Source organism: Haliotis rubra, unplaced genomic scaffold (assembly GCF_003918875.1).
Source record: "Haliotis rubra isolate DU_JTF1 unplaced genomic scaffold, ASM391887v1 Scf260, whole genome shotgun sequence".
NCBI classification, from domain to species: Eukaryota; Metazoa; Mollusca; class Gastropoda; order Lepetellida; family Haliotidae; genus Haliotis; species Haliotis rubra.
This window is the reverse complement of record NW_025766670.1, coordinates 467,699-482,787: the sequence shown is the minus strand read 5'-3', so window position 1 is coordinate 482,787 and position 15,089 is coordinate 467,699. Positions and strand designations below refer to the sequence as shown.

General features: G+C 37.5%; 1 protein-coding gene across 1 annotated transcript in view; it reads left to right on the top strand.

The window, feature by feature from the left end:
- Positions 1-871: 871 nt before the first annotated feature.
- LOC124280109 (mitofusin-2-like) overlaps positions 872-15,089 on the top strand; it is a 357,012-nt gene continuing 342,794 nt past the window's right edge. Inside the window, exon 1 of the mRNA XM_046716000.1 lies at positions 872-1,026. The gene's annotated coding sequence lies outside the window, so the exon portion shown is untranslated. The remainder of the gene's footprint in view (positions 1,027-15,089) is intronic.

Sequence of the window (15,089 nt, the reverse complement as noted above, 5' to 3'; positions counted from 1 at the left end):
CTGGAATATTGCTAAAAGCGGCGTAAAACTAAACTCAGTCAGTCAGTCTTATGTGTAAATACGAGTATTTACTGACTTTTTCCGCGTATACATTTTAATTTTGAGTGAAGATACGACTATTGTAGAGAGTATGAACTGACGTTTTACACATTTTCATTTTGTTGTTATCTGGAGTTACTGAGTGTTACTGAACGATTTGATCGTGTTGAATATGAGTGAGAGGATGAGTTAAGATTTTAGTCACATCGGCAACATTTCGGACATATCATGATTAAAACTAGTTATAGACTTCTAATGATTCAAAATAAATGATCAACATCTGTCAAAGAAGGACAGTAAAGCAACTAGACTATCTGTCTATCTATCTATCTATCTATCTAGCAATTAAATGTAAAACAGTTTGACTATAGAGGATACCCATATAAAACAGGCTATAGATAACCAACCACTGAAGGTAGATCACCATACTAGGGACCATCGACACTGATAAAAAATACAGTACCTTTGCTACCTAGCTAGACCCAGCTAGATTTACACCATTCCTTCAGCCGCTGGCGATTGTAGTCAATTCTAATCACTTTAGCCGCCTTGTTGTCACAAGGAAATACGAGAATGAATGTTTTCGTTGTTATGAGTGGAAATTTGAGAGATACAGAGCTTATTCCATTTCGGGGTTCGGGGGTGTCTGTCACCCATTTTGTACTGGGAAGGTAGCGGGACAGCAGTTGTGTTTGTGTACAAACGTACAATGGGGTCGGCAATTTTGTACACAAAAAATATTTTTCTATAAATATCATACACGGGGTCACTTAATTTGTACTTAAATTATTATTTATTTTGGGGAAGGGGGGGGGATTCGTATTGTAATGCTACTCAATAAAAATCATCATCAGCCCCCCACCCACCCCTAGGCAGAAATTATGAACTGTCCCTTACGCAACAGTTTGAGATGAGGCGGACGAACCAGTGTAGTGTGTCCATTGAATTTGAGGATTGTGAAGATTGAAATTTGAAGAGAGAGCGGAGGTAAGTACTTCAATAACTGTCGAATCTGAACCCTACAGAATCGAAGAATACATCCTTTTTATCATCGACCGATGACCAGCGATTTCCGATCATGATTTCACGTGCCCCCATCCTGTCATGGGACGACAGAGTGACAAAGCTGATTTAACGCAATGAATTGTGTACATGCGACTAACTTGGGATTGCTTGGAAATTGTTTTCATCATTTGGGACAGGAATGTGGCCAAGCGGGTTTTAAAGTGTACGAACATAGATCACCAGCAGTGAAAATGCGGGGAAGCTGTCAGAAAGCAGAATTCGGGTGGTTCAATTTTTGACACTTTTTGAACGATTCAAAAGGACATGAGGGAGTATCAGTGGCATACATTTGGTGTTTCGCCTGAACGTTATCTTGCGAAGTTCAGCATAAAAGGGTCGAAGGTGTGACACTAGGAAATCTTACTAACGTTTAGTCGTAAATTTTGTATAAATAGGGATGTATTTTTACAAGGCTTTAGGAAAGACTACAGAATACCGGGTACTTTCCGCCATGTTAGAAAGCACGCGAGTTTACTGCGCAATTGCGCAACTGACTTCCCTAGCACATATGTTTTGTGTGTGTTGCAGAATCGACTCGACCTTTTATTACTTCGCTATATTAGGGTACTTACTTTTTAGCCCTTGGATATCCGTTACTATCTTCCTTAGTGTTAGTCACGAAATGTCAAGTTCCCGGCGTACAAAATCGTGAGATAACTTCCAGACCCAGACAATAGAATTTTGCCACAATCGAGTTTACTGTTCTCAAACCACGAATAGTGTCGAATCGAAAGTTGTATGCTGCAAGATTTCTTGCTACATTTCCAACACAATTTGACTTTACTATAGCTTCTATCTTTACATACCCGGGCACACTGAATTTCCCAGTACCTAATTTACCGCATGTTTTCCCGTCTCGGTTTCCGAAAAGTCCCTTGTTTCTTAAACATATATAAAGTGTTCTTCTCCAGACCTGTGAAGATCCGGGTTAGAATGTGCCTTCAACAACCCATGCTTGTCGTCAGAGGCGACTAACAGGATCGAGTGGTCAGGCTCGCAGACTTGGTTGACACATGTTACCGGTTCCCAATTGCGGAGATCGATGCTTATGTTGTTGATCGCTGGATTGTCTGGTCCAGACTCGATTATATACAGACCGCCGCCATATAGTGGAATATTGCAGTGTGGCGTAAAACTAAACTTACTCACTCACTCACTTTGTCTTCAGATTACTTAAAAACATCTCACGATCACATATTCCGAACGCCGTGTGGTAGCTGTAAACTTCCAAAAATGGCTGTTACTAAACTATGACGTAGACGTAAATTGACCAATCACTGAGCACTTACCTGTCAGCGCTTTCCGATTTTAATGGTTATTTTGATGCTGCCTTATTTTTTCGAATTTTATAGCTCGTTCTTTCCTATAGTAGGAAGTGCACGTGACACTGAACAATATGCCTGGTAGGTATCCGGTATTATTACTCACCTGTTGAAGATCCCATTGTTTAATAAATCTACAGTGTTATTACAAATCATGTTATAACATTACGTGCTGCAGGACACACTCTTTAGCTTTATGACATCACACACGAACCTATGGCATCATAATGCGCACAGCAACAATAGCATAGTCACGATTCATGTATACAAAATCATATTTTGCCATTAAATGTTCCTCTGTCGCGTGTAATAGCATTTATATACTAAAATAATATGTTGTTGGTTGAAGTCAGTTGGTTCTGTTTTCATACCCCTTGTTTATTTCAAGAAAATCAAATTAAATAGACTAATGTTGACAATCATACATGAAATGTATTCATATGTATGACCCCTGTTATGACGGCGTAAAGCACACGTTCTGTTAGTTGAATTCTGACATATTATTTTAATGTTGCGTGAGTAAATCCTTAACGATGTCCCGTGTAATACCACAGTACCAGGCTTTCTGATAAGTTAGATATCGTTTGTCTATGCTTGGGGCTGTACATTGTAATTGAGTTTGAATATTCTTGTGATAGAATGTAATATGATATTGAGGTTGAGGTAATATGATATTGTGGAGGAGAAAATAATATAAATAACAGTTTTACTTACAGACCAATTTACAACCAACATACACAAAGTGTAGAGTATAACAAGATATAAAGCAGACACCATATCTGACCTGAAAACGTGTCCTGGATGACAGGAATATGTATCATTCTAGCCTTAGTTAATTGGAAAACTATATCATGAAGGTGTCTTGACAGAAGAGAAGACACAAAGCGATTTTATCACCAATACAGGATCAAGTCGAAACGATATGCATTGATAGACTGAAACATATTGTGTATCTATCAATTGATGTTACTAACCCTGAGCAACTATGTATCAATGATTGAAACTGACACACATTTCAATGTTCCTTGAGATAACTGCATGTATCTACAGTAAAAAGATATAACACAATAGCTGATCTCTCTAACAAAGGTTAAACTGAAACAATAATCAATAATAACATAATTCAGAAAAAACACAGCCTTGTTGAAATAAAAAATCGAGATTCCGTCCTTGATCACCTGACATGATTTCAATGATCACTAAATTATTGTTCAAAGTAACAATCAGCCGAAACCCAGCCATACTGCAGCAGCATGCACATGTCTACCATATACTGTTTCACTTTCATCTTCAATAATAGTATTAAAAACATCCTGTTCTCCAGTTATTTGCCCATGGTACCTAGTATGGTGATCTACCTTCAGTTGTTGACTATCTATAGCCCATTTTTATACTGTAGTGTCCTAATTTGAAATCTAATTTTAGAGAGAGTTGCTAGTTTTATTCCTTGGTACTGTGATATTCTAGTTGATTTTACTGTCCTTCGTCGGCAGGTTTTTATAATTTATATGTATTTATGGTGAATTAATAACTTGTTTATCGTCACGATATGGCTGAAACATTGCCAGTGTGACTTAAAAACTCAACTCACTCACTCACTCCAGTTATTTGCTTAAACTAAACTTTAATGGGCATTGATCCCCAGCGATCTAATCACGTCTTCTAGATGCCAGGTGGCCGGTCCCTACTCCCTCGACCGTGACGGATATATCCCAAAACTTCCACATCCCAATACTACCACATATTGTAAAAAAGACAACTCCTCATCACCCCTCTTTACGTAATAGGATAGCCCAGGAAGTGCACTGAACTGAAACAACAGATAATGATACATCACCTGACTTAGCAGAGTAGAGATTTTAGTAGAGAAGAAAACAGTTAGTTAATAAATCTGAAATATATAATATATAAATTCGTATTTCATGTAGGCAAAAATTGTACATTTTGTTTTATTTTACCCTTAAATGTTGTTGATTACGTTCATAGTATTCTGAATATACAAAACATACGTTAGGCAAGCTTAACGAACATTTAATGTACATGTATATTAGAATATATGTAGTTTTACAATATAACATGGCTAATGAGTTTTGAAATTTTATATTTATTGCTTAAAAGTGGCCAACAGGCCAAACAATTCCTTTCAGTTCTGATTTGCAAATATATAAAGTAATCTGTAGCAAATGGCATGAACACAAAAATCAATTTTAATTACATAAGGAAGCTGATAAAGTTACGGTATGGACATTTGCATTAAATTGTTATGGTAGTGACACAATAACAGTAGTGACATTTTAATAGTAGCCAGTTTTATATGTTAACTTTAAAAGATAATTAAATGAAATTTGTCAATCAGATATTTCAGAATGTTTAAAGAATATGTAATAGGCAAAAGATTTACCTATGGATGTCCCTGTCATGTAAAAAACCCAGGTAAAGACTGCATGTTGCGGCTGTGACACTGACAGTATGCGGGTGCGGGTGAAGTCTTGGACACTATAGGACATAAGTTCTGTATAAATGTTCTACATAGACTGTTATGTAACTAGAAAAGCTATGCATTTTTGTCAATAACCCTGACTTAATAAAATATATAACTTATTACTATTCATTCGGTTAAACAATTACAGACTGAGGTAATCAGCATGCTAAAGTGTGTGCCGTCAACCAGAAATGTTATAAACTCTGGAAGTTTTGGGATGTGGATGTTTTGGGAGGATACCACTTCCACATAAACAATGTTACAATAAAAATGTGGATGCCAATCAGATGCTGTTATTTGAAAATGCCCTCGATAGTTCTGGTCTGATTGTAATAAAGTATCCCAGCAGTGTAAGCTTTTTCGGAATTATCAGCTGAGATAATTGTTGTTTTACAACATTGATCAAAGGATTAACCGATAACAGGCTGATTGATTAAATACTTTTACCTTGCATAGTGGATTTGTCAAAAGGTAGTGTTCATGTATGTAGATTTACTAACGCACACTGAATACACCCTGCACACAAGTATTCTCATCAGTCATGTATATTGCCGCAATACATTGGTGTTGATGTAAATTCTTCACATTGGTATGCTCATCAGTCCTGCAAATTGTCTCCTTTATCAGTCTGACAGATTCGTGTAATAATAGAATATACTATAGTTATAATGGCCGCGTACCGATCCGACGGATGAGTGATGAATAGAAAATGAGAGTTCTACGCCAGCTATCGATGGAGCCGAGCTAATTATAGAAACACGTCATTACAAGGTGTGGTGCAAGACACCAGGCTTTTTAAAAAAAATGAAGTTCCCCAAGTCTTAAGATAGCGAGAGCTGGCTTGTGACTACGATTAGGGGAGACGACTTGTAATCCAGCATTTATTCATAATTAATTGTTTAATGACCATAGTCAAGCAAGGAGACGGGGTTTGTTTGTGAATCAGAATAACGACACAGTCTGGGTGGTAGTGAGATTGTCATAGACCGAACGTGATTGTATGTATGTAAACAGGAAAACTCCGTCGCAAGTTGTTGGAGGCAATACTTAACTTATTAAAAGAGATATCAACGTATGGACTGTTATATTTCAGTGGACTGTTATAGATCAGGGTCATACATCTTTTCATACCAAGTATGTAGTAAGTGGAATGCAAGGGTGAGAGGAACTAGCTCACACATATAGCGAGACGAGGTAGAGTCACCTGTGTAAACAAACCATTATAGACCTTACACAACAGTACTGCTCGTACAGTGAGATAGAAACTAGGTCACACAGTCGGCTAGTCACAGCCTATGTAAACCGATCGCTTCTGAATGAGACATGGTTTCTTATTAAAACATATGCAGTTTATTTTTATATCATTTGTCTTCTCACTATGCCCGCCGAAGGATGGAAAGAGTATTTGTCAAGAATTTACTTTAATCCCAAACACCCAGCCTCCTTCGTGGGTTCAACTAAGTTATATCACATGGTGAAAAAGGAAGGGAAATTTGATTATCAGCTTAAATCACATCAAGAAGTGGCTCGCTTCTCAAGATGCCTATTCACTTCAGCGCCCTGTATGGTATAAGTTTAAGCGGAACAGAGTGATTTCAACTGGTTTGAATGACCGGTTGGATATAGACTTGGCTGATGTTTCCAATACAGCCTCTGACAATGACGGTGTAAAATACTTATTGATAGCTATTAACGTATTTACATGATTTCTGTTTGTGGAACCACTAAATAATAAAACACCAGACGCAGTCCTTAAGGCCGTGAAGAAGATATTTGCTCGTGCTACTCTACCACACATTATAAGATCTGACAAAGGTCGTGAATTTGATAATTAGAAAGTGAGATCATATTTAGCCAACAAGGGTATTACCTACTATGTCACACTGAATGAAACCAAGGTTTGTTATGCAGAGAGAGTCATACGAACCCTTCAGGCGACTATGTACAGATACTTTACTTACAAACAATCATACCATTATATTGATGTTTTGCAAGACTTGGTGAAAGATTATAACCAAAGACCTCATAGGTCGCTGAATGAACCGTCACCAGCTGATATTGATATGAACAATGAATCAGTAGTTTGGAATGAACAGTACATTGATCCACTGTACAAACAAGTCAAATCCAAAGCAGAGAAGATGAATGAAAGAAGACGGAAAGCCTTTAAATTCAAAGTAGGGGATCAGGTGCGACTGTCACATTTGAGACATGTCTTTCAACGTGACTATCAGGAGAAATGGACGGAGGAAATATTCATTATTAGCAGACGATACTACAGGGATGGGATACCAGTCTATAAAGTCAAGGATATGGCTGAGGATCCTATCACTGGTACCTTTTATGCAAATGAACTTCAGAAAGTCTATAAGTCTGCAGACACCATGTGACGTGTTGAAAAAGTCTTGAAGAAGAGGAAGAGAGCTGGTAGAAAAGAGGTGTATGTTAAATGGATGGGTTATCCTAAGAAATTCAACAGCTCGATCCCAAAGCAGGACCTCCAGGGTTAGACTAAGGCTTAGTCTCTGAATATATATAATTTTGATAGTAACAAACAAGCCCATTTATATTGAAAAGGAGCCCAAGGGAGACCAGAGATTCAGAACCTGAACCTGAGGAAATCTAGACTTGCTATATTTAGGGCTTTAGCACTGCAGAGAGGGCTTGGAAGTAGGGAAATTAATGTGGTTCAGGGACTGTGAGACAGACGGGTGTATAAATAAGGATAGATGTGTGTGATGCACTTCTCATTGGATACAGAACCATCATGGAAGCAACATGTCCAGATTGTCAGAGACGGTTTTCAAGGAAGGATATTATTCTGAGCACATTAATGATTATGAAAATCCACCACTACCACCGCCGCAGATACAGACGCAATTACCACGGCCGCCGCAGACACAATTACCGCCGCAGACACAGACACAATTACCACCGCTGCCGCCGCAGACACAATTACCGTCGCCACCGCAATTTACCACTACTGCCGCATAACTCAATGTATAAGCAACAGTGAAACCACAATCAATTCAGTGATAAAGAACATTTCAAGTTTACCATCACCTCTAATGCAGTTGTGGTGGGCCCTACTGGCAGTGGCAAATCTATGTTTATATGCAACCTTCTCACGAAGGGATGTATACAGCCAGCACCTAATCACATTATCTGGTGCTATACCCAATGGCAGCCCCTGTACCAGGTGATCAGTGAACAGTTGCCCCATGTGAAGTTTGTGAAAGGAATTCCTTACAATGTACTTGTCGATACCTACTTGGATGCCAGAAATAACAGCATGATGGTGTTGGATGACATGATGTCTGAAGCTAAGGATGACAAACACATTTCTCAGCTATTTACTCGAACCTCTCATCATAAGAATGTCATTATCTTCCTACTGTTACAAAATCTGTTTCCACGAGGGAAACAGTCACGTGATATAGCTCTGAATTCTCACTATGTGATTCTATTCAACTCACCTGTAGATAGATTACAAGTTCAATTGTTTGCCAGACGTATCTACCCCAACAATGTAGATAGGTTTGTGTCAGTCTATGAGACAGCAGTGCAAAAACTGTATGGCAATCTGACTACGACCTACCACTCTTGAATTAGAAAGATTACAACCTAACATACTAACTAATGCTGACGTACCCTCGGCCTCAAGGATAATAAAAGACCTACCAAGTCCCCCACCAGAATCAAGACACATGGAGGCAGGGAGCACATCTATAAAAGAGGAGCAACCTGAACCACCTAATCTTTTGACTCCAGACACTCAGATAGATAACATCTCCAAGCTGGTTGAGAATACTGTGGCCTCAGAAGACGAAAACATGCCCTCCTGTGATGAGTGTGGTATTGTATTTGAAAATGGTGGGGAGCCTCTGCAGAAGCCTAATGTCGTCCCAGTGACCTACTTTCTGGGTGACGTTGTGTTTACAAACACTCTACTTAGGGACGGCGACGTCGAAAGTAATCCTGGTCCAATTGACGGACGTAAAACACGTCAAACTACACTCACCAACCCATGCGACACTGATGATTTAAATAACGCAACCACTGCTACAACTAATGCTCTATCGGAACTTACAAAACAAATTGCTGAATTAAACAAAAATGTTTCCAGTATGAAGACTGAAATGACCGAACTTTCTAAGAAAATGGATATTCGTCTAGGGAAAATAGAAGAAGATGTTGCTGAGGTCAAAAGTGATGGCATAGACCTCAGAAAACTTGTTGAGGATCAATGCGCTCGGATACAGACACTAGAAGACATGGTAGACAGGTCTGAATCATATTCCCGAAGATACAACCTTCTATTTTTTAGTATTCCAGGTGAAGCCAAGGAGTCTCCTACTGACTCTCAGATCCATATTCGAGATTTCATATCGGATACACTTGAGATACCAGACGCTTCTTCTATAATGTTCGACACCGTCCATAGACTTAAAACTAAAACTTCACCGGCACCAATCATAGCAAAGTTTGTAAGTCGAGACGATAAAGACACTGTTCTTGCTGCAGCTAGGACATGTCTTAAAGACAGTAAAACACACAGAGTCTCACAAGATTTCAGTCATCGCACTCGTGCTATAAGAAAACTTTTAATCCCTTTCATGGTACAAGCACGAGAGGAAGGGAAGGCTGCGTACCTAGTTGAGGATAAACTGGTCATTGAGAAGGTGACATACAGGTACGATGACGTTAACCGTAACATAGCACGGTGTAGAGGTGCCTCCAGACCCACCCCTCGGGACCCCGTTACCAGCAAATAGGACAACGGCCTTGACCCTGAACCTCAAGATGATATTACGGACGTTTCACCTCAATTTCCAAACCCTAAGAACCAAACAACTGATGCGTCCTGTACTTCCCTGGTATCATGGAACGTCAATGGGTTACATAATAAGTTAAGTAACCCTGATTTCATTACCTTCTTAAATAAATTCGATATCATATGTTTATTAGAAACTTGGGCAAAGAACACTGAGGATTTTGTAAATGCGTTTATATCATATAAATGTTTTCAGTCGGTACGCCCTAAAGTAAAACACTTTGGAAGGTATAGTGGTGGTGTCGCTGTATACCTTTCAGGCACACTAAGTGATCTATTTTCTAGAGTCAAGCCCCACTGGAGCGACTGTGTTTGTTTTATCAGTAAAATACCTAACATAAATAATTCTGTAGTGATACTGCTGTTCATCTACATTTCGCCAGAAACGAGCGACTACTGTGATGGAATAGAGACTCTTGGAGCTCGTCTGGCTGACCTCAAGACTGACTATCCAGACAGTGACATCTTGCTATGTGGTGATTTAAACGCCAGAACTGGTAACGAGCTGGATCATATCGAAGATGACAGTATCGACTTCCTGCCTCTTGAAGATTTTATGTACGATGCCACCTCAACACCCCCCTCCACCCCGTGTTAACAAGGACAATGTTGTCAATAATTATGGGAAGCAGTTTGTAGACTTATGCAGACTATTTAATATCAATATACTAAATGGAAGATGGTCTAATGCGTCTGGTGACTTTACCTATATTGGTCCAAATGGATTCAGTACTCCTGACTACATATGCGTGTCATCTTGCTTGTACCCAACTGTGACTGATTTTAACGTTATATCACGCAGCGAGTCAGACCATCTCCCTCTAACACTGACCATTAACCTTTTCAGTGAGAGAGATGTGAGGGTGTGGTCTACTGTACCACAATATGCTGACAGGTTATTTTATAGATGGAAAGGTGAATATAGAGAAGAATTTACTGATAATTTTAAATCAGATTATTCATGTAATAGTCTCAGTAAGTTTATGGAATATGTCTCTAATGATGACATTGAGAGAGCTGCAGGTAGTCTGGTAGATATACTACACTACAGTGGAAAGTCTATGCTTACAAGAAGTAAGAATCATAAAAGAAAACAGCCAGAGTGGTTTGATTTAGAATGTCAGTTGGCTAAGAAACCAAATATAAATATTTAGATCATCTTAGACAATATCCATCTACAGCTACTTTTAGTGTATATGATCAAAGCAGAAAAGGGTTTAAACAGCTGTGTAAAAGGAAACAAAGGTTATTTTGTGAAAGTGTCTCCAAAACGTTAACTGAAGCATCCAAGAGTAATGATTATAAAAGCTTTTGGAGTCTTGTTAAGAAATATTCACCTAAATCAAATAATAACTGTAATATATCTGCAGAAATGTGGCATTCGTATTTTAAAGATTTATTGAACCCTATGTTAAACATGAATGGCGACAGTGTGTTTGATGACTATATTGAAACTTTTGTTAATGAACATGATTGTCATAATTGTAGCAAATGTGGTGACAATGATCTATCAGATGTTATAACTATATGTGAAGTAGAGGCAGCAATAGATAGATCGAAACCAAATAAAACGCCGGGTAATGATGGAATACCATCAGAATTTTTCAAGATTATTAAGGAATTTATTTCCCATATCTTGTTCTTCTCTTTAATCGCATTCTAGATAAAGGGGAGTTCCCTGAAGCTTGAGTACTGCAATAATAATGCCTATTTATAAGAAGGGTAATCCTAACGAACCTAACAACTATAGAGGCATTTCCTTGCTTAATACTATGAGCAAGCTGTTTACAAATATAATTAACAGGCGAATAGATGATTACATTGAGAGTAATTGCCTTATCGGAGAATATCAGGGTGGTTTCAGAAAACTCCATTCGACAATAGATAACATTTTTATCCTGCAATCTATTATCCAAAAGTATACAACAAGAAAACAAGGAAGGTTTTACTGTGCATACGTTGATTTCAAAAAGGCTTTCGATATGGTTAATAGACAAAAGCTTTTATTTCTCCTTTTAAATAATGGTATACATGGAAATATATTTAATATTCTCAAAGATTTGTACAATAAGGTGAAGTCTGCAGTTGTTATTGGTGGAAATAAATTATCTGATTATTTTGTTTGCTCTACAGGAGTTAGACAAGGTTGTGCTCTTAGCCCCCTGTTGTTTTCGATATTTATCAAGGAACTCTCGGAAACAATGAGTCAAACTTTTGACAATGGTGTATTTATATCAGAGGAAATGTATAATGTGTTATCATTACTATTTGCAGATGATCTAGTATTAGTGGCTGATACCCCTCTGAAGTTGCAAAAACAGCTAGATTTCCTACATAATTATTGTTTGAAATGGGGCATGGAGATCAATCTCGACAAAACAAAAGTGATTGTCTTCAGAAACGGGGGGACCATTATCACGATATGAAAAGTGGACTTATAATGATGAACAAATAGAAGTAGTTAATGCATATAAATATTTGGGTATCATGATGACCCCTAAGCTTGTATGGACAAGAGCCTGTACCGTTTTATCGCAACAAGCAAACAAAGCCTTATTCCCTTTGAAATGTCTTATTCGCAAATATAATATAGATATTACAGATGCCTTTAAGATATTCGATGCGAAAATTGTACCGATTTTAATGTATGGTAGCGAAATATGGGGATTCAAGGAAATGAAGCAGCTAGAAATTGTTCACCGATCATTTTGCAGATATTTATTAAATGTTAGTAATTCATTTCCTAATGCTGCTTTGTATGGTGAGTGTGGGAGATATCCATTATATGTGAAATTATACAAGAATTGTATAAGATATTGGCTGAAATTAATCACCATGCCGTCATATAGATATCCTCACCAATCGTATCTTATGATGAAACAATTGTGTAATAGAAAACGGTCTAATTGGGCAACTAATATAATGCATCTATTATTTACTTATGGGTTTGGCCATGTATGGATTCAACAAGGGGTAGGGGATATTGATATGTTTTAAATATTTTAAAGAAAGAGTGATTGACTGCGCCAGGCAAGATTGGCATTCTGAGCTATCTGATAGAACGTCATTACAATTCTACTCTTTTATAAAACATTCACTTTCTCCAGAATTGTACATATACAATGTTAAAGATATCAAATATAGAAAAGCGCTTCTCTTATTTAGATGTTGCTTCAACCGATTAGGCATACAGTGTATTAGAAAAGACTTAAGTGATTATCAAGATAAAGATTCTATGTGTTCTCTTTGTAAAGTTACCGAAGATGAATGTCACATTATATATCATTGTCCTCTGTACAAAGAATTTCGTAATGATGTTCCATGTATATCCACTCATACCAAAAATATCGATAATTTAAAATCATTATTGATTTCTACTGATTGTACCCACTTGTTTATGCTGGGAAAATATCTGTATAATGTGTTTCGCATAAGAGGAGAATATCTTTGATCTTTGAAACTCATGCTGGCAATTAATGAACAAAAAATGTAACAATGTATTATGGGTCATATGGCCTTGAAAACAATAAAGCATTGATTGATATCCTGCGTCCAGTAGAGATAGGTACTAAAATTGATCAAGAGAGAGAAGTGAAAGGCATTGAATACATGTGGGAACAAACTTTGAAAGCTTGTAAGGAGGACATCTGGAAGAAAAAGGAGGACTTTCAGGATAAAGGAAAGAGTGAACGATGGTTGAGAAGAAACTGCGGAAATGCTGGCAAACTACCTTTCTTGATAGACTTGCGATAGCCGTTCGTTATGCCAGCTATTTTGGATATGGACCCCTCTTCAAGCCTATATTGGAGAAAATCACAGCCCTGGACCCTGACATGGACCCCAAAGAAATGGATGCTAAAATCACTCAGTTGATGGAACCTATCGTAAACGATATTCTCTCTCATGTAGACTTGAGCCACGCTGAAGATTTAGAACTTGTTGACATGTCTGAGCATGATGGTAGAGATGATGATGAACTGTGAACTCTTCTACACAAATTTGCATCTATGTATTATATAAATATATGATGTCTCTTTTGTATTACGTGTATGCACACTGTAGTTATGTGTATGTATAACCTTATACCATGTATAGTCATGAACATATATTATAAAGGATGTAAATAACAGCATATGGTTGATTTATATGTTCTGTCACCAATAAGCTTCACTTGATACTGAGAAAATTTGTTCCTCAAAGATAAAACACAACTCGCAGAGTTAAGTCAACACATTTTATTTCATGAATAACACAACATGATAATCATGAGGTGTTCAAAGCCAACCTTCTTATGCAAGCTATTTACATCATAAATCAAAATGGTCAATGGACATGGATTCATACAAGTATTTATTCACATGAAGATGCTTATAACATGAAAACAGATACAAAGGCTTGTTTGGCTTTACACAGCCATTATGCCAGCATTTTTAAAACACAAAATATATTCTATATAATCTAACTGTACATGAGAAAATATGACATTCTTACACTTGTTTATCAAACTTGCATCCCATATTTACTTACTCCAGTTCTAGGCAAACAACATAGCCACTGTATGGGCTAGGTGTTATGTAGGTTACCAATCTACAGATATCCTTCCCGAGTTTTTGGCAGAAAAGAAAGGTACTTTACTCAGTCACTGTTTTGATTCTATAGTGCCCATGGGCTAGTGTATGGATCCCATCCTTTAAAACATAACGCTTGTCATCAAAACGGGAGAGACTTATTTTATTGATGGAGGTTGTATGCAGTTGATGTTCATACCTCCTGATTTGATTCATGACATGTCGAAATTGTGTGGTTGTTGGCGATCTATAGCCCGTTTTTATATTGCATTGTCTAAATAAAATAGTTTTACATGTTCATGCTAGTTTTAGAATCCATCTGTGATACTCTAGTTATTTTACAGTCCTTCGATGACTGATTATTTAGCAACATTAATTTATTGTTTATCTAAAACATTTCTCGTCACTTTATGGCTGAAATATTGCCGATATGACGTTAAATATTAAATCACTCACTCACTCGAAATTGTGTTTTGCCAAAGAGACACTGCTTGTAAAGTTCATGTCTCAGCTGTCTTTTTATGACAGTTTTTGAAACCCCTTTTGCTTTCTGTTCTTGTGCAATAACAAATTTATTTGTATCATTCTCATGTTCTCTTTCTTTTGTATCCTTTTTAACTTCTTGTTCAAAAGAGAATGAATACAGTTTTGGACGGAGCCCAATGAATTCTTCCATGATACAACCTCCTATCTCGTCCTTGAACTTGGCCAAGACTTTGGCATTGCTTTTGGAATAGAGGGGGTGTAGTGGCTTATAATTGCTGGTATCAAACAGATGC